General features: G+C 47.6%; 1 protein-coding gene across 2 annotated transcripts in view; it reads right to left on the bottom strand.

Moving 5' to 3' along the window:
- Window positions 1-22,421, bottom strand: part of LOC140394383 (ras-related protein Rab-26-like) — a 448,240-nt gene that overhangs the window by 56,005 nt on the left and 369,814 nt on the right. The window lies entirely within an intron of this gene.

Here is a 22,421-nt window from a genome sequence, read left to right as displayed (position 1 = left end):
CTACATTTACCAAATGTAGCTTCGTTTGCTAACCGAGTCGTGTCATTTTGTCGAACAAACAATTCTCGAGGCAGTACTTGAGCAAAGGCAAAGACATAACCAATTATTTGCCCTCTTTGTCCTTGACAATTGCCAGTGCTGACTAGGTTAAGTTATGAAGGTAGGTTAGATAGACTTAGCTCGTGTTCCCTTGAATATACAAAATTAAGGGGTGATCTATTTGGGGTGTTTTTAGGTGATTGAAGAGGTCAGCAGGGTTAATAAAAACAGTTTCCTCTAATGGGGAGGGAAATTGATATCAAAAGAGCATATCCTTAAAAGTAGAGTAAAGCCATTCGAGGGGGGGGAGCGAGGTCAAGAAACATTTTTTCACGCAAAGTCTGGGATTCACTCCTCAAACTGCTGCTGGTGTTGTGGGTGGCAACTGAACTAAAATTGATAGATTGTTGTAAAGTAAGGGTGTCAATGATTACAGGACCACCGCAGGTAGATGGATTAGCTTGTAGTTTATCTGGGATCTTAATGACAGAATAGGCTTGAGTAGCCGAATCGCCTCCTCACTGCACTGTAAATAAGATTTCAAGAACACTTTCCTTCTCTATTCCCTGTGCACCCTTGTGCTAACTCAGCACTTATCACAAGGACGGCACAGGGGTTAGCAGTGTTGCCTCACAGAGCCAGGGACCCAGGTTCAATTCCGACTTTGGGTGACTGCATGGGGTTTGCACATTCTCCCCATGTCTGCATGAGTTTCCTCCGGGTGCTCCGGTTTCCTCCCACAGTCCAAAGATGTGCAGGTTAGGTGTCTTGGCCATGCTAAATTGCCTGTTGGTGTCCAAAGGTTGGGTGGGGTTACAGGGATGGAACGGCGGGGGTGGGCCTGGGTAAGTGCTCTTTCAGAGAGGGTCGGTGCAGACTTGTTGGGTAGAATGGCTCCTTCTGCACGTCAGGATTCTATGATCTGTGAATACCAACATAATGGCGACTATCTAGATTTCACATCGTCACCCTGTGTAAGTTAAGCAGACTATCTGTTAGACTGCAACAATTTAAAAGTAAAAGTATGACAGCACTTATACTTTGATATATGTCCTGCTAAGTTTGGTATTGAAATCGTCATCCACGCCTTTGTTACCTCAAGACTTGACAATTCCCAAATTTCCAATGGCGGGTCTCCCATCCTACACCCTCCATCCAAAACCATGCTGCCAGTATCCTAACATACGTCGAGACCCATCTATCCATCACACCTGTGCTCACCGACATGGTCTATCTTCCAGCCTCGTGATGTTTCAGTTTTAAATATCATACCCTGGTCTTCAAATCCATCCATGACCTCACCCCCTCTCTATCCATGTCACCTCTTATAGCCACAAAACCCTACGATTCCACATCCCTCTGATTTGTGTCTTTTAATCACTGTACGATTGGCGTCCGCGCCTTCAGCTGCTTAGTCCCTGAACTCACTCCCCCTCCCCCTGCAAACCTCTCTGACTCTCCCTCCTTCCTTCAGACACTCCTTGAAACCCACCCTTTCGATCAAGCTTTTAGTCGCTTCCCCTAATATCTCCTAATATGATTCGGTGTCAAATTTTGTTGGATAACTCCTCCAGCAAAGCGCCAGGCGACATTTTGCTATGCAACAGGCGTTACGTAAATGAAAGTTGTTTTTGTTGCTAAATATGATGCCTGGATGCCCAGTTTTAAGAATGGCAAAACAGCAGAGACTCAACGGGCCTTTTAGTTTAATTCTGCTCCTATATCTTATGGTCTTCCTTAATTTTATTTTGTGCCTGGGTTAAATGGTCAGGTGGGAAACCTGGGTGATTTATTTTCTCATTTGTCAGTCACGAAGGCAGAAAAAGAGGGAAAAAAATGTACACCACAGTCACCGTCCAGGCAGGAGCTAATTTGAAAAGTGCACTGAAATTGATTGAGTGTTTTTCATATTAGGACTGAATAAGATATGGCTAATGTGGGAGCGAATCTTCTGAGAAATCTGATAGAATGTGCAGAGTGTAACTAATTTTTATTAGAGGCCAGGCTCACATCGAATAATACTGAGCTCACTCAGTGATCAATTTGAGTGCCAGTTGCTTCCTACAGTAGCAAACTCTAACTCGTTTTAATGAGAAATCAACAATCTTGGAAGCTCTGTTGGGATTTTGCTTTTTTCTCTCCGGCACCGAGTGCAGGCAGAGGTAACGGTTTTGCCTGTCTGGTAGTCTGTTCATCTGCAAACAGTGGCAGGAATTTTCCAGCGGCGTGATGGTAAGTCCCAATTTGGTTACAAACCCATGGGCACATTCCAACAAAACTTGGTTCACAGGTAGAGTATGGCCCAAGGGTAAAGCGGATAATTGTCAGCAAGTTTAAGATCCGGATCCTGGAATTCTTTTAAGGTTATGAGACAGGGCAAATAGACCATTTTTTCAGAACGTCGCGGATTATTTTATTTAGAATGTTGTCGGTTGTACTGGGATGTCGTTGGTTGTCTCAGCTGCTGTGTGGTGCAATTTATAGTGGCTGTCAAAATGTGATCAGAGTTTTCGGAGCAGGTTGTTGGAGGTGGACAGGCCTGCAGCTCCCTCATGTGAGATGGAAACTCTTATTAAAGAGATTTCTTTTTTAAGCTTTGTAATTACAGAGAATCAATCAGGCAGGGAAAAGCACCAAGGAAAAGCTGTGTAATTGTAATAATGTAGAGTTTTTTTTAAACATGTATTTATTCAAAGTTTTTCAATAATTTTACAAAACACTCCAAAAAGGAAAATAATACAAAGAAAGAAGGGCAACATGCCAACAAAACAACTTAACCCTCTAAATGATAAACAGTAAACAGTTTATAATAATGTAGAGTTAACCCACTTCACTTGTATGTAAATGTTTTTATTTTCAATTCAAATGGTAAGAGAATGCATGTCTCTCGGCATTTTGACCACATATATTTTGACCAATTTCACCACATACAGCCCTTGCAGAACAGCAGATTAGTAAGCGTTGGAATTCTCTGCCCAAACCTTTCCACTTTCTCCCTCCCTTTACATTACTCCTTTGAACCTACCATTTCGATTGGTCTCCCTAATATCTCTATATGTGGCTCAATATCACAGGTGTGTCTGACACAAATATATTACCACATTCAAAGTGCTATTTAAATGCAAGTTGTTGTCAGGATTATTAGCTCCAGGATTTTGGTCATTGCTCTGCCCTGCGTTTGCTGCTATCAGCTGGTGGTGGGGGCGGGGGAGCGCCTGCGGGGCTGGAGGGGGAGGGGGTTGTGGGGTAGTAGTAGTTTCACAAGTGGTGCTCTACCCCTGGTTACCTCAGGTGACTCACTTTGGGAAGCAGACGTGAATGAACACGATCAGATCTTCAATGCCCACATACATAAAGACGGCTCACACTCTGCCTGTGCTCATGCATAAAGGGAATGGGAACAGTAGCATAGTGGTTGTCTGACTGGACTAGTAATTCAGAGACCAAGAACTCATGATTTACGGACGTGAGTTCATCTCCCATCATAGCAGCAAGGCCATTCAGTTCATGAAATAAATCTGAAATAGAAAGGGTTATGGTGCGACTATGGGATTGCTGTTTAAAAAACGAACAGGTGGTTCACTAATGTTCTTCAGGCAAGGTAATCTGCTGGCCAATATGTGACTCCAGGGGTACAGTGATTGACTCTGAAGTGCCTTTGCAAGTCTCTCAGTTAAGGGCACATAGGGATGGGCAATGCTGGCCGTGCCAGTGAGGACCATGTTCTGCGAATGAGTAAAACAAAATGCGCTGAAACCCATGGTTCCCAAATTAAGGTCCACCATGGATACCTAGGGATGGGGGTGGGGGCTGGAGGGGCATCCAACAGAGCAGTTCCAGGGAGTCTGGGAAACTACGTGAAAGCGCTAATAGGTCAGGGCTGGCCCTAAGGTTGGGTGGTACAGGACCCAGGCCATCTTGTTAGCGCACAGCTAATCAGAAACACCTGCCACTGCTTCTGATTGAATGTCCTGCGTGGAGTAATATAGCGAATGCCAATGGGGTGGGCAGCCTTTTGCACTGCTGCACTGTCACTCAAGGAGATGCACAAAGCTGTCAAACCAGTGACCGGCCATCCTTCAGCAGAGTATCCCAGGGCGACTGCTTTAGCAGACTGAGTAAATCAAATTCTGGCAATAACTGCATGGGATTTGCATGGCTGTTTTGGGGGCCACATTCCTCGATACCATCCACTTTTGTGGATAACATAAAACATTGGGATGGATTTTCCAGCCCTTCCCGCTGATGGGATCTTCCGATATGATTCCGAAGATGACTACCCCCACCACCCCCCCGTCCAATTCACTGCGGTGGGCCGAGTGAATCTAAACAAAACACTGCAAATATCAGCGGGTCCGGAAGATCCCATCCATGGGATGGGCCGAATGGCCTCTGTCTGTCTCGTATGATCCTACAATGGAAGGGAAAAAAGTCTTTAGAGTGGAGGGGAAAATTATATTGGGCAAAATTTCACCAGAATTTGGCAAAATGTCAGGCTCACTCAGACTGAAAACTGATGTCTAACTCTCCAGTTGCACAGAACAGTTTCTCTCCAAATATTGAGCCTCTTGGAGAAAATAAAACGAGTGGGCATGGTTTATCCCCTCACCAACGTGGGGCAAGGCCTCAGAGTCAGCAAGCAGCTCCATTGAGGTTAGGGTGCCATCTTCAAAGGGCACCACGATCAGCGCTGCAGCCTACAGCCCCCAGCCCCCATTATGGAGGTATCAGTGGTTATCCACCCCCCCCTCCCCCAACAATCCTCCCCCCACCAACAGTCCTCGTCAGCATACCCCCACCCTTTCCTGACATTCGTAGCCGGCATTCCATCCCCCCCCCCAACACCTGCAGAAGTACAGTCGGCAACAACCCCCCGACCCTCAGTATCCACATTTCCCATAACCCCGCCCCCAACCCAACGCACATCAATGCACCCCTCATGTGGCTCCCACAAGAGCCCAGCCCTGGTACTGCCCTCTGGCACAGGTTGGCACTGCCAGGAGGCCCCGAGCATGACCCTCCCTCCTCCACCCCCTGGGGGGCTATACGTACCTCTGCGCCCCGGGAGAGATTCCCTCGACTAATTCCCGTCTGACCAGACCTGTTTTCAAGTTGGCGAGGTATGAATATTTAGTGAGGAGGGAGCATGTGGCGGGCGACCTGCTAATAAGATTTAAATTGATGTAAATCTATTAAAAAGTGACATTTGTGACGTCGCCGGTGAGGGGGGTGAGGAAACTCGGGAAACGCGGTATCTCTGCCGAGTGTCGCGTTTCCCGATCCCCGCAGGATTTTCCGGCTGTGCCGTCGATCCAGCGCACGGTCAGTGCGGGCTCGAAGCCGCCCCCATTGTTTTAAAAACAATTTGAAATCTCAGGCAACCTAACGGGAGAACCCGATTGGGTAAGATATGTTTCTGAGCTTTAGGGGGAACCAATTCTTGGGGAAAGAGTCCCATCGCTGTGTCCTGGTTTCTGGGGTTCACTGGCCAGCCGCTGTAGTGAGGAATAGGTTTAGTTGAAATGTAAACGTTCTGAGAGAAGCGTCAGGACGGGCCGAGCAGTGCGAATCAATCACTGTCACCTGAGTTTGAAATGTGCTGCCTTGAATGCCAAACATGAGAGAGGCTCTTGTTGTGCGCAGGTTACACGAGCTATAAATAAACTCAGGCAGGAGCAGACAATTATTAGCTCGACAACAGGTCCCTCAGCAATATTCAAAGCACAGCGGACAGAGAGACTGAGGCTTTCCTGTTTGAATTCTAAACCTCTGAGAGCTCCGTTCATTCTTACTTTTCTTTCATTTCTGAGCAATGATTAAACGATGCTTGTGGATCGCCAGTTGCTCGATGCCATCGTTAAGCTTTGAAAATCTTCGCAATGACACAGAAGTTATTTTCAAATTAGCTGCACTTTGCGGCTGCAATTTTCCATTAAAAATATCCTGGTGCAGGAGCCCGAGTGAGGAGGTTAATTTGCACAGACGGGTTGGCATTAGGGGTCATAATCTTTCGCTCCTCCTCCATCTTTTGTTGCTTCAGTTCACCCCTGTCACTTCCTTTTGGGTTGCACCATCAACGTTTTGACAACGGGCCTCCCCAGACCGCCACTCTGTAACAGACTTTCCTTTTTTGGTTCCCAAAACCCCAAACCAGGGGCTGGTTTAGCACAGTGGGCTAAATAGCTGGCTTGTAAAGAAGACCAAGGCCAGCAGTGCGGGTTCAATTCCCGTACCGGCCTCCCCGAACAGGCGCCGGAATGTGGCGACTTGGGGTTTTTCACAGTAACTTCATTTGAAGCTGACTTGTGACAATAGGCGGTTTTCATTTCATTTCATTTCACCCAGTTCCCTGCCTTTGTACTTGTTTAAACCCTGTTGCATCCTTAATACTTTTCAGCTCAATTAAATAATCATCAACTGGAAACATGGGGCAAGCTTCTAACTCACTCCAGGTGGATAGTCACTTGCTAGGACAGAACCTGAATATTGCTGAAAAGAGGGACATGGAGCAGGATTTTACAGCCCTGCCACAACGTGTTCCCCCCACCCCCCAGCGGATGTAACGGGCTATTTAAAGTGCCGTTCACTTTGGTGATACTGTAATATCACGCCGGGCGGGAGGGGGAGGGGACAGTAAAATTCCAGACAAGGTGTCGAAGCTTTTCATCTTGCGCTCATCAGGACAAATGCACGACTGCCAGATTTCAAACAACCATTTAGGGTACAGGAGAAAAGGACGCTGATTGGTTGTCAGTGTCGACTTGCCAACCAATGAATGCAGCATCCTTTTTTCCTGTATTATAAACTGTTGCGATTGTTTGAAATTTGGCATTCTTGCATTTGTCCTGAAGAGCCCAAGATGAAAAGCTTTGGCAACATCTCTCTTTCTGCAGCAATGCTCAAAACACATTCACTTCCGCAGTGTTAACATCAGACACACAAATTGTTTCTCTCTCTCTGATGCTGCCTAAGCTGCTGAGTGGGCCCAGCATTTTCTGTCTTTATTTGGGTCTTTTAATCATGCTTTTTCTTTAAACGCTCAGGGAGTAAAGGGATTGGGGGTTAGTGCGGGAAAGTGGAGTTGAGGCAGGAAAGCTATTTGAATGGCGGGGGAGGAGCAGGCCCACTCCTGTCCTTGTTCCATAAGTTCTTATGTTTTCCTTAGGGTTATGATTCCTACTGCAGGCAGCATAGATACCTCCTTGTATTCGTATGCACCCAGTAGAAAGCACAGCATGAATCTTTCTGTGGGGTCACATCACCGTGGTTTCGACTATTGGAAATACTTCAGTGCCACTAGGTGGCGTGCCAGTCAGCCGTGTGCAGAGCTTGGTGCTAGGGTGACATGAGTACTGATTGAACCCACGCTCCTATTGCTTCACTGCAGGCACACAGCAACCTGTACTGTCCCTCTGCGTCCCACCAGCTGCAGCAAAGCACGGCACTGGAGACGAGAATCAGAATTATCAGGAGCTACAATGACTACAATGCTCACTGCTTAGCGAAAGGCTCCCTTTGGATTGCCACGGGCTACATGACTATCCACATTCCAGGCCTTAAAGGGGCATAGGGTTACTTAGAATTTACAGCACAGAAACAGGCCCAGGTCAATCGTGCTAGTGTTTATGCTGGACTCCAATCCCCTCCCACCACGTAGCACCCCATTGGAATAACATTCAATTCCTTTCTCCTTATATGTTCCCCTAATATCCCTCTAACCTGTACCTGTCTATTCCCAAAGGCTTCCACTAGCAGTGAGTTCCACATTCTACCCACTCTCTGCATAAAGGGGTTTCTCCGAAATTCCTTATTGGATTTATTTGCGACTACCTTATATTTATGATCCCGAGATTTGAACCCCGCACAAATGGAAACAATTTATCTGCATCCACCGACAGTTGCAGCTGGTAACAGGAAATGGGACTCAACAATGAGGAATAATATCAGCTTTGGGCAACATATTTGGAATCAGGGTCTCCATTTTGGATTGATATGCATTGAGCCTCTGTAACCAAAGTATCCCTTCTATAAAATCCACAATGTAAATGTCTACTCCATGCTGAAGAAAACATAGCACACATGATAGGCCAACGGTTAAAGATTCATGTGAAGAGACCTGTTTCTGTGCTCTGATTTCATTGGACTTGCAGATCTGGCTGCTTTTAATAATAATAATCACTTATTGTCACAAGTAGGTTTCAATGACGTTACTGTGAAAAGCTCCTAGTCGCCACATTCCGGCGCCTGTTCGGGGAGGCTGGTAAGGGAATTGAACACGCGCTGCTGGCTTTGCTCTGCATTACAAGCCAGCTGTTTAGCCTACTGTGCTACTCCAGCCACAGGCTTCTGAATATAGAAAAAATGATCTATACCTCCCTTGAATCCCTTGATCGACAGGCATGGAAATGGAAATGAATATCAGTTCTGTTAGTGGAGCAGGGAGCTTTTTTTTAATAACAGCTGTTCCAATATGAATGTTTGGCTGGATTTCAAAAGCTTCAGCTCAGTGGGTAGTCTTATTTTTCCAAGAATTATTGAAACTTATGAAGATGTCATAACAGCATATGTCTTTGGTGTTGTTTCTTGTTTGTTTACAAACCGAATAGGCACTTAAAAGTATTACAATATTTCCATTTGGTTTTTTAAAATCCAGATCAATGACGGTAGGTTTGAGTTTAAGATTTTCTTAGATTGTTAGAGATTTAATGGTTTCCCAGTCCTATTGCTTTCGCATGACTGTCGAGAACTGTGCACAGTACAACCTGGATGAGTGGTTATGCATGATATATTGGAGTGGGGGCACAGAGGTGGCATGAGAGGCACTGAGGTGGAATGGCGACTGTGAGGTGGCATGGGATGGAGTGGGTGAGGGCTGAGGCTTACCCACACTCCTCACCCACTCCACTGTGGCGGGATCAGGGTGTGAAAAGATGAAAGTCCCTCGTTAAGTCACACGTGAGACCGGTGTGCATTTTACGAGCCACAAAAATGTCCAGGACATCTTCTCCCAAGGCCAGACGAGAACTCAGCCCACAATCGGCATTGGTGTTTCGACAAATGCCGCAGCCATTTCTGCAGACAGCAAGGGAAGAGCGACATCAGGAGGATTTCCTCCTCTTCGTCACAAGTGCCAACCTAAATCAACTTTATTCTCTGGGAGTTTGGTCTAAGTACTCATCCATCCATTGGAAATAAACATTTTTTTTCTCCCAGTCTATAACTTTGCTCACGGCTCAGGACACGGACTGAATTAGCCGCAGTGACACCATGATCAATGAACCTGAAGGTATACACCGTCCGGACATTTTTGTTTGATTCAGTACTCGCAGCTGCTATGAAGCGTTACCTTGGTTATAGCTCCAGATATTAAAATCAGTATCATAAAAACTAAGGATTACTCATCTCACCTACACTGTAATTTGCCTGCCAAAAATAAATCACTCTTAACTTCATCCCTGAAAAAAACTGGAGGACAAAGTATATTGGGTTTAATTGGCTTGCTTCAATTTCTAAAGGCATACTCACTTTGTTGTTCTCTGCAGTTGAATATGAAGATCTAATTTCTTGTGCAAGAAGCCAGGCCTTGAAACCAAACCAAAGCCACACGGCCATTAATTCTCAGCTGTCAAAGAGCGAGTTGTTTGTGATCCAGGCCAAGGGGCAGGAGGAGAGACTGAAAGAGCTGCCACTCAGGATGGTAGAGAAAAGTTTTCATTACCTGGGTTTACAGGTGGCCAGGAAGTGGGTTGCCCTGCACAGGCTCAACCTGACCCGGTTGGTGGAGCAAATGGAAAGGGACTTTAAAAGGTGGGACATGCTCCCCCTGTCGTTGGCAGGGAGGGTGCAGACCGTGAAAATGACTGTCCTCCCCCGATTTTTGTTTGTCTTTCAGTGCCTCCCCATCTTCATCCCTAAGGCCTTTTTTAAGCGGGTGAGTACGATCATTTCGGGCTTTGTGTGGGCGAATAAGACCCTGCGAGTAAGGAGATTGCTGTTGGAGCGCAGTCGGGGTGTGGGGGGTTGGCGCTGCCGAACCTTCGCAACTACTACTTGGCGGCCAATATAGCTATGATTAGGAAGTGGGTGATGGGGGGGGGGGGGGGGGGGGGGACAGCTGGAGGCGGCGTCATGTAAAGCTACTTGTCTGGGAGCTTTGATAACGGCTCCTTTGCCGTTCTTACCGACCCGTTACTCCACAAGTCCGGTGGTGGTGGCGACACTGCGGATCTGGGGACAGCGGAGGAGGTACAAGAAGGTGGAGGGAGCGTCGGTCTGGACCCCGATATGTAACAACCACAGGTTTGTCCCGGGTAGGATGAATGGTGGGTTCCAGAGCTGGCAGAGGGCAGGCATCAGAAGGATGGGAGATCTATTCATAGTTTCCCAGTTTGAAGGCGCTAGAGGACAAATTTAATCTGCCGGCCGGAAACGCCTTTAAATATCTGCAAGTACGAGCCTTCCTGAAAAAACAGGTAGTGGCCTTTCCGACGCTGCCGCTACTGAGGATACAGGACAGGGTGGTCTCCGGCACCTGGGTGGGGAGGGGATGGTGTCGGATATCTACCAGGAATTACAGGAGGCGGAGGAAACCCCGGTGGAGGAGCTCAAGGGCAAGTGGGAGGAGGAGCTAGGTGAGGAGTTCGAAGCGGTTCTGTGGGTAGAGGTCCTGGGCAGGGTTAATTCCTCCTCATCATGTGCCAGGCTCAGTCTAATTCAATTTAAGGTGGTCCACCGGGCACACATGACGGCAGCGAGAATGAGCAAGTGTTTTGGGGTAGAAGACAGTTGAATGAGGTGCAAGGGCAGCCCTGCAAACCATGTCCACATGTTTTGGGCATGCTCAGAGCTTAGAGAGTTCTGGCAAGGGTTCGCGAGGGCAATGTCCAAGGTGCTTAACACACGAGTGGTGCCGAGTCCAGAGAGTGGGCAGCACGGTAACATTGTGGATAGCACAATTGCGTCACAGCTCCAGGGTCCCAGGTTCGATTCCGGCTTGGGTCACTGTCTGTGCGGAGTCTGCACATCCTCCCCGTGCCTGCGTGGGTTTCCTCCGGGTGCTCCGGTTTCCTCCCACAGTCCAAAGATGTGCAGGTTAGGTGGATTGGCCATGCTAAATTGCCTATTGTGTCCAAAATTGCCCTTAGTGTTGGGTTACTGGGTTATGGGGATAGGGTGGGAGTGTTGGCTTGGGTGGGGTGCTCTTTCCAAGAGCCGGTGCAGACTCGATGGGCCGAATGGCCTCCTTCTGCACTGTAAATTCTATGATAGCAATCTTTGGAGTGTCGGAAGAGCCGGGAGTTCAGGGGGCGAAAGAGGCCGACGTCTTGGCCTTTGCCTCCCTAGTAGCCCGGAGACGGATTTTATTAATGTGGAGGGACTCAAAGCCCTCGTGTGTACAGACTTGGGTTAACGACATGGCTGGGTTTCTCAGCCTCGAGAAAATAAAGTTTGCTTTAAGAGGGTCTACGCTAGGGCTCTCTCGGAGGTGGCAGCCGTTCGTCGACTTTCGAACCGGCGGGGGGGGGGGGGGCTCCTGACCTTTTTGGACACTAAGAGCAATTTAGCATGGCCAATCCACCTAACCTGCATGTCTTTTGGACTGTGGGAGGAAACCGGAGCACCTGGCTGGGAGAACGTGCAGACTCCGCACAGACAGTGACCCAGCGGGGAATTGAACCTGGGACCCTGGCGCTGTAAAGCCACAGTGCTATCCTCTTGTGCTACCATGCTGCCCAACCTTTTTAGAAACTTTTTTAAGGATATATCCAACTCTTTTGAAAGTTACTATTGAATCGGTTTCCATCGCCCCTTTAATTCCATGAATTCATGATCACCTTTGTCATGTTTTCCATGTCCCCAAGACCAACTGCAGTCCACAGAGGGAGATGGTGGCACTGTGGCAAGATCACGGGATTAGGAAGCTAGAGACCAAGGCTAAAGCTCTGGGTGCATAGGTCCAAATCCCATCGCAGCAGCTGTTGGAATTTCAATTCAATTAATAAATCGGGACTATCAAACTCGTCTCAGCAAAATGACTACGACAATTATCATCATTGCCTGTTTGTTTTTAAATCACTAATACCCTTTGGAGAAGGAAATCTGTCATCCTTGTCTTATCTGGCCTATATATGTCTTCAGAATCACAGCAATATGGTTGACCCTTAACTACCCTCTGAAATGGCCTAACAAGACACTCAGTTCAAGGGCAATTAGGACTGGGGACAACAAATGCCAGTGATGCTGACATTCCATGAAAGAATAAAGAAAAAAACTATATAACCTGGAAGAGCAACATTGGGACTGAGCCTCATGTTTTCCATTGTTCACCTTCTTGAATACTTCAACCGCATGGGTTTACCATTTTGCACCAAGCTGAGGGGTAACAGTCCTGATAACAGTAACGATCTGCCTAACTACGGAACAAACTAAGAAGAAACAGCTTCCAATCAGGAGAGCTGCCACAGAGATTCAATCCCTGAGCGTGAGTGTCAAGTGCTCCCAGATCAGATGAAGCAGGGGTTCATTAACAGTACAGCTCCCCTTACCTCAAATGTTTAATCCAATATCGAAGAGCACACCCCGATGTGCCAGCATGACATTTCTATTTTGTAAATCAGCCTGCCTCTCTGAGAAAGCACCAATACAATCTATTTACCGCTATAAACTGATGGTTTTACAACTGTGACCGCAAACAGATGCAATGAGACTGCTAAACTCAGAGGAAGTCTTCCAGCTTAGGCTAGATTCAAACTTCCCACACCAATGAAGGGAGGAGGTTTGTCCTCCATATTTGTGCTATCACTGCTCCCTAAATGTTCAGAATATTCCGAGTGCTGGCCCAATTTTATAAATTCAAAGATTTACGGGACAGCCTTTATCAGGGTAGACAACGTTAAACAATAATTAGTAAATTGTCGATTAAGTTATGAGCAAGGAAATTAATTAAGTCATGTTTGAGTTACTGTCCTAACGTAGGAAGCACCTGAGCCAATTTGCACACAGCAGACTCCCACAAGCAATAATCAATTATAACCAGATAACCTCCTTCAGCAATGCTGTGTGAGGGATAAATCTTGATCTGGATACGGTAGAAGTCCCGTGTTCTTCTTCGAACAGCATTTTTGTTTTACATCCACCCAAGGAAGCAGAGGGGACCTCACGCTAATGTCTAATCCGAGGGCTGGCACCTCTGACAGTGCAGCGCTCCCACAGTACTACACTGGAGAGTCACATTACAGGTTGTAAGATCGCTGGAATGGGGAGTCGCACCCATATGTTTCTGTCTGAAAGATGAGAACACAATATAATGATGCAGACTAGACGTACCAACTATGAGTTACAATGAAACAGCTGCGGCCCATTTAATGATAAGTTTACAAATCTTGCTAAACCAAGGTTAATTGCTGGATTTAATTCCTAAACACGGAATTGTTTGTTCAGCTTTTTACCTTTTTACAAATCTATAAATTGATTTTTTTTCCCCTGCAAGTAACAATGCTGAATGATTATAAAGAGTTATCTAAAAGGTACAGAAATTGCTGAATGGATTCAGAGCATTACACAATGGGAGACAGCGTATCTGCGTCCTTAAGAAGCTGCACACTAAACTGCTCATGCAACCGTCAAAAGGTGACGGAGAAGTTAACAATGGAAAGATCATTCCTGATTATTCATAAAATGTGGGCTACCATCGCCAAGAGAACAGGTGCGTAGCATTTGTTAGTAATCAATGAAGGATCCTCAGGATCCTATTAAAACTGTGAGATTCTTAAAAATTGGCACAAAGTCTTCTGATTTTAATTCTAAAACCAGAAAGAGCAGCTGTAGGGAAGAATGCAAAATGTTAATTATGTATTCTTAAGTATTGGTTTCAATATCAAAGCACCAAACGTCTAATAAGCCTCCTGATAAAATGAAGGAGGAACTGTCAGGCCCTCCAGAGCAATGTAAACCCCTGTACAGACCCAGGACAAATACAGAACAGTTAATGATGGTTCATCTATTCTGTATTGCTGTGATTTACATTTTTGCATTTGTGTAATAGAACCATAGAATGGCTACAGCAGAGAATGAGGCCAATCGGCCTGCTGTGTCCATGCTAGTTCCCTGCAAGAACTTAGTCCAATGCCCTGTCTTCTCCCCTTAGCCCACAGATGTGACAGCTTATGACTGTGGTGAGTTCTCTGTCACAAAATGGGGGTGTCTATTTTGTACCATCCCCCTGTTTTTGTAATTGTAAATATGTAAGAAATTATTTTTGAAATGGATAATTCCACACCTCCACGGCTGCTGCAAATACCAGATAAAAATGGTGAAGTGGAAGGATTAGTTTGTCACCAAAGGATTAGATCGCCACATTGGTGGTAATCCAACAGAGCAACTGGCTACCTGGTAAAGGACCTGCCCGACTCCTGGCTGCTCTCCTCCACTCGCATACCATTTCCTCTTTCCCTTTCCTGCTCACCCTCTTTTTTTCCCCTCCACCTTCTTCTCTCCTCAGTTTCCTTGTCACTCCTTTACCCCCCATCATCGTTAGTCCCTTTCTTATTCCCAACGTCCATCTTTCCCCTCCTTCCTTTACATTTTACATCCCCTAAGTGTCAGCTGTGTCTCGGTTAGTAAAACTCTTACCTTGAGTACAAGTCTCACTCTAGGGGTAGGATATTATCCCTCCACCCCTAGTGAATTTTCTGGCTGCGGAGGCAGCTTGCCATTGGGCGGCAACAGGTTCCTCTGGTCCACCAACATCGACACTGATTTGCAATGCTCGCCTGTCCCACCGCCGGGACCAGAATGTCCTGCCGACGGGAAAATCCCATCCTCCGACCTTTGCACAGACCTCTGCATACAATATTGAGGGACATGTTACACTGTTGGGGCTGATTATCGCGATTTAACTTAATGAGAACAAAGTCCCGTAGCGAGCACGTTTAGCCGCGTGCTTCCCGGAGCTCACAGTGCCGCGAAACACCCCACCATTAGATAGGGGGCCTTAGCGGGGAACGGGCAGCCAACGTCGAACATAGCCCCATTATCTGCACTGAGGAGCTCTCCTCTCCGTAACTCCTCAGTGTAGGAAGAGATCGGGACGCCATTATTAAGTGACGTAGCAATCTTTAGAGCCCCTGACGCCCCCCAGCCCCACCTCGCTATGAAGGGGGTCCCCAGGCACCCCCAACACCCATGCAGGGCATCCCTGGCCTGATCGCCGTCACGTGAAAAATGCCTTGGTAGTGCCAACCTGGCATTCTAGCAGTGACACCTGGGCAACTTGACAGTGCCAGGCTGGCATCCAGTTGGCACTGCCAGGGTGCCTGGGTGACACCAGCAGTGCCAGGGCACCACCCTTTAGCTTCCAGGCAGGAGTGAATGAAGAGTGGTTCTCTGATATACGGGTCTCTGCTCTTATATGGGAAGGTCTGATGGAGGGTCTCTGATATGGGGGTTTCTAATGGTGGTCTGATGGGGGGGGGGATTTGATGGAGGGGTAAGGGGGTTGGGTCACCCCCACACATGTGTGCTGCGGGGGGTGACCCATAACTCCCATGGCGGTGTGGAGGTGGGGGGGGGGGGAGAGATGCCCTTACTTGCTGGGAGGGGGGTGGCGACAGGGCAGGATTGGTGCGAGGGGGCCTGTTCAAGCCCTGAGTCCACAAGGCACCAACGTTCAATTTTCAGCAGACATCCAATCGACAGGTCTCACTTTGAGGCACCTTTGTGCTCATCTTCTCTGCCTCAGCAGCGGCAACTTCCCATCAGGTTGATAACGACAACTGCTGTGGGCTCGCTCATTCGGCCTCTCGCCTCAGGAACCCACCTGCTGTCCTTACTTGGACGGTGAACGCAGAGGCGACCAGTTAGGAGCCTGCCTCAGGTAAAGTTGCCCTGGTGGGCATCTGGCAACAAGTGGGGGCTCAGGGTCCACAAACGGTCTCAAAGCCTGCCTCCTGACGCCTCCTAACAAACTCAGTCCAACGTTTCCACTAGCGGAGGACAGCAAAACTAGGGGCCATAAACATAACATAGGCACTCATAAATCGAACAGAAAAATGAGGAGAAGCATCTTTCCCCAGATAGTGACTAGAATATGGAACTTGCCTCCACATAAAGTAGTCGGGGTGAACGGCAGTGAAACATTTAAAGGGAAGCTAGATAAGCGCATGAGGGAGAATGGAATAGGAAGTTATGCTGACAGGAAGACATGAAGTAGGGGGCAGGAAGCTGGTGTTGAACACAACCAACAACAAGGGCGTGTCGGTCTGATTAATCTGATCTCGGGGAATCATAGAATCCCTACAGAGCACAAGGCCATTCGGCCCATCGAGTCTGCACCGACCCTCTGAAAGAGCTTCCTACCTAGGCCCAATCCCCTGCCCTATCCCTATAACCCCACCTAACCTTTTGCACACGTAGGGGCAATTTAACATGGCCAATACACCTAACCTTTGGACTGCGTGGGGAAACCGGAACACCCGGAGGAAACCTAAGCAGACACGGGGAGAACGTGAAAACTCCTTACTGCCACCCGAGGTCGCAATCGAACCCAGGTCCCTGACACTGTGAGGCAGCAAGACCTCACCGTGCCACCTGCAGAGAGGAAGTTCAGAAGAATGAGAGGCGACCTTACTGAAACATGCAGGATTCTCAGGGGGCTTGACAGGGTAGATGCTCTGCTCTTCTTCAAAGCAGTGGCATCGAGATCTATTGCATCCACTTGAGGGAGAAGAATTGGCTTCAGTTTGATGTCTCATCCAGGTGTCAACACCTCAGACATGTAGCACTCCCTCAGTGCTGCACTGGTCCAGTCAGCCAAGACTTTGTGCTCAATCTGTGGAGTGGGACATGAATATTCTGACTCAAAGACAAGGGTGTTATTGACTGAGCTAAGGTGGACATCTTAACTGATAAATTAATCATTGAACTTGAGATGTTTCATTAGTGTTGGACCAATAGATAATGAGATCACATTGATTAATCATCATAAACCGTATTGAGCCGTTCAGTTTACATGGGTTATAATTCTGGATCACAATAGTAGGAGAATAAATGCAATTTCTCAAGCTGTAGTGTGCTGACTAAATCACTACATTGAAAGAAACCAGACGTGGTGTTGGACAGGAGATGAGGTCAGGTTAAAGAATGTGCCAATCAAAACAGGCTGAAGCTCCCATCGAAACTTAATGATGCTGATCCTGGGAGGTTGCCGTCATTGAGACACCAGCAAAATATACTGTGGTTCGCCAATTAATTTGTGCTCAAACCAATGGGCAGAATTCTCCCAAAATATTTCTCAGTGTGGTCTCCGGCAGGAAGCGAGGTGCACTTCCCACCGGGTGGATCAGCGTGATCCAGATTGCAATCCACCCACAGTTGGAACTTTTAGTGGGGCCGGGATGATTCGCACCATGGGACCTGAAGAAGCTGGCAAGGCCGGATCTTCAGACATCGGGGCGCCGTATTTAAAGGGTGCCCCGATCTCACAATGCCATTATAGCCTCCCCCCAATCACTGGCAGGGACCTCCCCAAGTGAGTGATACCCGGCTATGGGTTCGCCAAACCCCCTCCCCCTCCACAACCTTCATGGCCCTTCCTACAGGCCCCTCTTCCCTTCAAACTCCCCCCTCAGGCCACATCCCGTGGCAGTACTAACTTGGCACTGCCCCCTGGCATGCTGGCAGTGGTAATCTGGCAGTTCTACCAGGTTGCCGCTGACAGGGTGCCTGGGGCAGTTCCAGGTTGGCACTTCAAGGATGCCAGGGGACAGCACTCAGCACTTCTCTCCAGGAAGGATGTCTGAACAGAGAAAACTCCAGCCGAAAAAACTGGTTAGAAACAATACCTGCTCTTTATAGGATGCACTTCAGAACAAAGAAAAAGCCTCTATGAAAAAACTACACTGCAGTTAGAAACACTGGCTCAAAAGAGGAAGCACATCAGAGTTAATGGATGGAGAAAAAATATAAAAACAAACAAATCTAATGGGCGTCATGGTGGCACAGCGGTAGAACCGTTGCCTCACAGCGCCAGGGACCCAGGTTTGATTCCGATCTCGGGTGACTGTGTGGAGTTTGCACGTTCTCCCCGTGTCTGCGTGAGTTTCCTATGGGTGCTCCCGTTTCCTCCCACAGTCCAAAGATGTGGAGGTTAGGTGGATTAGCCATGCTCAGTTGCGCCTTAGGGTAAGGTTGCAGGAATAGGGCAGGGGATTGGGCCTAGGTAGGCTAGTCTTTCGAACGGACGGTGCAGACTTGATGGGCCGAATTACCTTCTTCTGCACTGTCGAGATTCTACGTTTCTAATCCCTCCTTTGAAATAGCCTGGACATGTCAATCAAGAGGCTTGTAAAAGGTATGTCCATGTGGAGTTTGCAGATTCTTCTCATGCCTGCATGGGTCTCACCCCCACAACCCAAAGATGTACAGGGTAGGTGGATTGGCCATTCTAAATTGCCCTTTCATTGGAAAAAAAATAGAAAAAATATTAAAAACAAGTAAAAGATAATGGGTTATGAAATTGAATGTTAACAATGCAGTTCAAAGCTTCTCAGCAAGTCCACAGGCTTGAAAATGTTAAAGGAGAATGAAATTAAATGCGAATAAGGCATTTATTTCCAAGGTTTACAAAACATCACCAGCTGGAGCAAACCATGAGAACAGGAAACTGATCTGCATCCGATGCAAATCCCGCTTCAGGGCTCTCCCGCAATTCTCCCAACATAGCAAGATTTGCGCTGGGTGCTATGCAGCAGAAGAATCGCCCCCAATTCCTTTGCAATCTCAGAAGACTTTTACCTTGATATGATAGATCTTTGAACTTGACATGCTAGGAAAGACATCAAAGATTTGAAGGCTACAGAGAATTGATATTGACATGCTGGGAGAGAGTTTAATGGTTTTCAAGGCTACAGAGGGAAGACTTGCCACACGGCCCCCATTCCAGGAAAAAAAAACCCTGAGCCTCTCCAGCCCAGCTCAATGCCACCCTGAACCCACCTCCTCTAAGGACCCCCCCCCCCCCCCCCCCCACCCCCCACCCCCTCAGCAGCTGGAGGTAATTGTAGAGAGAGGGTACTCAGGCCTTTGCTCCTCTTTGATATCCCTGGTGCCCCGTCCTCGCTTTTAGGGACCAGTAATAATTTATGCCTGGGTGACTTCCCACTGGGGGGATGGATGAATACCGGGAGCTCACTGCAGTCAACTTGCTCATGGGATTTCTAGGCAAGATTACGCCAGCTGGAGCAAACCATGAGAACAGGAAACTGATCTGCATCTGATGCAAATCCCGCTTCAGGGCTCTCCCGCAATTCTCCTGACATAGCGAGATTTGCGCTGGGTGCTATGCGGCAGAAGAGCCCCCAATTCCTTTGCAATCTCAGACAGAGCTACATGCCATCAGGCATATCGAAAAACTACAAACAACATTTGCGTTCACAAAAAAAGGCCAACCTGCTTGCTTCGCATTATGCCGGGTCCTTCACATGGCTTCATTAGGAAACTTCATTCCTCAAAAATAAGTCACATGAAGAATCTACACTTTTGATGGAGGATTTGGTCAGCGTTATGCCCAAATAAGACAACCCACTCTTGCCAACCTCAATTGCCCTTAACTGGCACAGTTACACTGCCTCATTGCATCCTCAGGGAAGCACTTAATAAACAATCAAGTTTCTACTGAGTCATGGCTCAGTTGGTAGCATTGTTGCCTCTGAGTCACAAGAAAGGCTCGAGCACAAAAATCAATGCTGGTGCATCAGTGCAATGCTGAGGGAGTGCGGCACTGTTAGAGGTGCCATATTTCAGCTGAGATATTAAGCTGTGGCCCCATCTGCTTACTTGGGTGGATGTAAAGGATCCCGTGGCACTATTTTAAAGAAGAACAGGGGTGTTATCCCTGGGGTCCTGGCCAATATTTATCGCTCAATCACATAAACAGATTGCCATTTATTGCCGTTTGTGGTAAGTTGCTGTGTACAAATCTGCTGCCAGGCTTCCGACATTCCAACAGTGAACACACTTCAAAAGAATATTTTACCTCAATGTCCAGAGTTTGTAGAAAAGGGCTATAAAAATGTACGTCTTCCTTCATTTCTCTCTATTGTGTCACTATTTTACTCTGCAGAGGTCTGCTTTTGGCATCAAAATACTGGAGGAGCTTTTACTATGAGTTAACTGGTCTGTAGGCTTAAAAGCTGAAGCAAACTCCTTTGGATTTTGAAGTCATGTCGCAGGCCATCCAAACCCTCGAACCATTTCTATCTTTCAATGAAATTATGGCCCCTCCGAACCCCATTTGTGTGTCTCGGCTCCATATCCCTTAAACTCTTGGCTAGTTAAAAAAAAAAAAATCTCGATCAGTCCCAGAGTTAAAATTAGTAGTTGAGCTTGCACCTATTGCTTCTGTGACCCTTTGTGTGAAGATCTCTTTGATTGAAGTAAATAACATCCTGAATGGTCTTGACAAGGTGGACGTGGAAAGGATGTTTCCTCTTGAGGGTGAGGCACCTAATTTTAAAATTAGGGTAAAATGAGGAGAAATATTTTTCTCCCATTGAGGTTTGTGCGGCATCAGAACGCTCTGCTTTAGAAGGTGGTGGAGGTGGGGCCATTGAATATTTTTAAAGTGGATGTTAGCTCCAGTGTTATGGGCCAAGTTTCACGACGGCGCAAACAGGACCCGGACACGACCTATTCTGGCCCCCACAGGGGGTCAGCACAGCGCTGGAGCGATTCATGCCACTCCAGCATCCTTACGCGGGGCCCAGTTGGGGCAGCCCAATCCTGCGCATGTACGTGGAACGTCTTACGCACGCCGGCCCCTCGCCAACATGGAGCCGGTGTTCTGGGGACACGCGCAGAAGGAGGTAGGCCGGGGGTGGGGGGGTTGGGGAGGCCAGCCCACCGATAGGTGAGCTCCGATCGTGGGCCAGACCCCATCGGAGGCCACCCCGGTGAAGGAGCCCCCCCCCCACCCAAACAGGCCGCCCCCCCCCCAGCGTTCTCGCAGAGTTCCCGCCGGCAGCGACCAGGGGTGGACGGCGCTGGCGGGAACCTGTCGTGTCGTAGTGGCTGCTCGGCCATCCGGGCCGGAGAATCGCCGCTCGCCGGTTCTCCGAGCGGCCCGGTGCGAATCGCGCGCCGCTGGTTTCCGGGGGGGGGGGGGGGAAGAATCGCGTGCGGGGGTCCGGGTGGCGTTGCGTGATTCGCACAGCGCCCCGGCGATTCTCCCACCCGGCGTGGGGCGGGGGGGGGGCGGGGGATAGCGCCCAAGGTTCTCTCTTAGAAGCTCACTTTATCAATTCCCTTCAAAAGAATTCTCTTCTCTAAATAATATCATCTTACGTAAATGTAGAAACGAATGTAGAGTCTCAATCTGGAAGAACACTGTACCGTGTAGTTAGAATCTATATAATATAAAGATTGGAACTTTGATAACAAATATACACTGATGATTATTGATTCCAAAAATAAATCAGATGGGCCGAGGGAAATAAATTAGCAAGGCTACTGGCACAGAGCAGGGAATAAAGGACAGATTGGATTGCTGTGCAGAGCGCCATCATGGTCCTGATAGGCCAGTTGGACGCCTTCTGTGATGAAAAGTCCTGAAGTGCAAGGAATGTGAGAGTGAGTAGTCTACATTGGGAATTTTAACAACGCTGCCAGATTTAATCGTGTTTACCCAGGTTACCAGGTGCTGTCTATCATGTTGAATTTGCTTCTGCCACTTGATCTTTCCTTTCTTTTCTTTCTTGAAGTTAGTTGTCACCAAGGTTCCCGGGTGGTTTCTCTCTGTATTTTTGGTCTCTGTTCTCGGTCTTGTTGGACAGGCCTCTTCGGTGGGCAAGAACTTGATATTCCACAAGAGACGTCTGAGCTGTTGCTTATCTCTTAACCTTGACCAGACTAAACTGCATCGTTCTGCACTTTAACCCACAATTTATTGTCTCATCCCTCACTGAATTTTGCCAAAGAAGACTGGGGAGTTCATAAATAGATATGATTAATAGACACTTCAAATGAATCCTTCAGGGGAAGGCCCATAGAAACACTATCATTGTGTTAAAGTTATCCTTTGGTGGTTTAACTTCCTGGTTATCAAGTGAGTCACGGAGAAAATAATTGTTTTTATAGTGAAGCACCACTCGAGAAATTGATGCCAGAGCCTTTTTCTGCATATTTGCTTGACTAAATCCTACTTATTCTGGTCTGTCTCATCAATCGGGGCATATCGGTCTGACTCACAGGGTCAATTCAAGGTCATCGTGCTTATGGGACTTGTACTGCGAATCGCCATTATTAGAGACAAGTGCGGGAACAATCTACCAACTGTGATTTAGTTTGATTACTGAGAATTTGGGGCGAAATATATGGACAATTAGCCG

Source organism: Scyliorhinus torazame, chromosome 17 (assembly GCF_047496885.1).
Source record: "Scyliorhinus torazame isolate Kashiwa2021f chromosome 17, sScyTor2.1, whole genome shotgun sequence".
Taxonomy (NCBI): Eukaryota; Metazoa; Chordata; class Chondrichthyes; order Carcharhiniformes; family Scyliorhinidae; genus Scyliorhinus; species Scyliorhinus torazame.
Note: the sequence above shows the minus strand (reverse complement) of the source record. Positions and strands in the feature narration are given on the sequence as shown.